This window comes from Limulus polyphemus, unplaced genomic scaffold (assembly GCF_000517525.1).
Source record: "Limulus polyphemus unplaced genomic scaffold, Limulus_polyphemus-2.1.2 Scaffold8882, whole genome shotgun sequence".
Taxonomy (NCBI): Eukaryota; Metazoa; Arthropoda; class Merostomata; order Xiphosura; family Limulidae; genus Limulus; species Limulus polyphemus.
Window position 1 is genome coordinate 6176 of NW_013674492.1, and position 2301 is coordinate 8476.

Sequence of the window (2301 nt, forward strand, 5' to 3'; positions counted from 1 at the left end):
GATTCAATCCTCAAATGCTCCAGAAGAAAGTGTTGGTAGTAGTAATAGTACGTTGGTTGAACAAGAAACTGAAAATACCATTATACAAACACAGATCACATGTTGGTAGTAGTAATAGTACGTTGGTTGAACAAGAAACTGAAAATACCATTATACAAACATAGATCACACAAGAATCACCCGTAAAAGTTTCCTGTCCCAGAGCTAAATGTGTCTTCTCTTTCAACAAGGGAATTTTTCAAAAAGGACGACTGAGCACAGATTGTGGCATGATCAGCTGTTAGTCCAACAGGGTCAAGTGCTTCAAAGACGAGCAGTCTTGAGTTGTATTATTGACATTATTTTCTTCATTGGATTTCAAATATTCAGAAGCAGTAGTTTCATGAAGACCATCTTAAAAATCTTGGAAATTTCTTAGAAGTAGTTAAATTGGTGTCAGAATGTAATCCAGCTCTGTAAGATCACCTGAAAGATATCACACAGAAATCAAAGAAGTGGGAACCTAAGCACAACAACTATCACGAAACTTTTCAATTTGATTAGAAATATGATCAAATATATTGTGGCTATGGAAGGTAAGAAGACTGGAATTTATTCTTTACAAATGGATTGTACACAAGATATCTCTGCTCATGACCAGTGTGCCTTTGTTCTAAAATATGTTTTAGATGACCAGGCCAAGGAAAGACTCTGTGCCTTCTTTATTCAACAGACTCTGGTGGGAAAAGCTTGTATTCACTACTAAAGAAAACCTTAACTGATGTAGGACTTGATCTTAAACACTGCATTGGAAAGTCATTTGATGGGGCTGCTAATATGAGCGGTGCATACAATGGCTTACAAGCACTAATGAAGGAACTATGTCCAAATCATGTTCACACTTAGTGTTATGCCCACGTTCTGAACTTGGTAACTGGTAATGCAAGTAGTGTTTGTATCGCAGCAGCTAGACCTTTCGGAATACTCAATGAATTGTCTAAGTTTTTAAAGAATCATACAAAAGTATGCATGTATGGGAGGATCAAATTCAATCTTCTAAGTTGGGACATGGTAAGCTTCGAAAGCTTGTAACTCTTAGTCATACAAGATGGTCCAGTAGAGCAGGATCACCTTGGAAATTGTTAGAATGAGATACTTTCTCATCTTCTCATAGTCTTGAAACAAGTCAGTGAATCCAGTGATTTCTGTCAGTCGGTGCTATATGATGCCAAGAATCTATATGAAAACATTACCAAATTTGAAATAGTTTTGGTGGCTTTCATCTATATTAGAATGTTTCACATTACAACTCATGTTTCTAACTATTTGCAATCACTTGGGCTTGACGGTCTCCAAGCGTGGCGTATGATAGTTGAAGCTACTTTGTGTTTGAAAAATATTTCTAGAGATTTTGACAATATATTTGAAACTACGTTCATAAACCTAGTTGCAGAAGAGGAAATCGTAATACAAAAGGTTTTCCCAAAAATAAGAACTTCTAGAACTCCTGCTGTAGTCCAATATCCAAACCAAACTTTGAAACCTCCTGCCACAATGTAGTTTTTGATGCAGTTCTGAAAAGTTTGGAGAATATATTTGCTTCTCACAAAGATCTATACAATGAAATTTCATGTTTGAATCCCAATCGATTTGAAGAAATAATTGCTGAACCAAAGAAAGTTGATCTTCGAAAAATATGTGAAGCAATTTCAGAAATGGATTTTATTTCACTGCATTAAGAGTTGGTGTCATTTGTTTTCAAGTGTTTATAGTTGGAAACAAATGACACCAAGCATGAAAGTGATGTCACAGAAACAGAAGATGACATGCTGGATGAAATTGAACCTCAGCCACATCTGCTCGTGAAAAAAGTTGTTTATAGAAATTGTTTTTCATGTGCATTTTAACTTTTAGGCATTTATAGATTGTGTTCTTCTGCCTATGAAAACATGTATGAAGCGTAAAAATATATCATCTATATACTACTAAAACTGTGAGGTTGTTTGTTTGCTTGTCTGTAATTAAATACAGCAAAAACGGCCCACAATAGCGCCATATTTGTAATAGAATGAGAATGGAAACAGAATGAAACAAGTTTCGTTAAAATCGGGCCACGGGTTACAGAATTAGCGCCGTTTTTCGGGCCACTTTTATGAAAATTTATAGCATGACTAATTTTACATCACACTACTGTTCCCGCTCTTTACAAAACTTCGGGCAACGGGTTACCGAGTTAGCTCCGTTTTTCGGGTCACTTTTATGAAAATTTTTAGCATGACTAATTTTACATCACACAACCGTTTGCGCTCTTTACGAAACTTC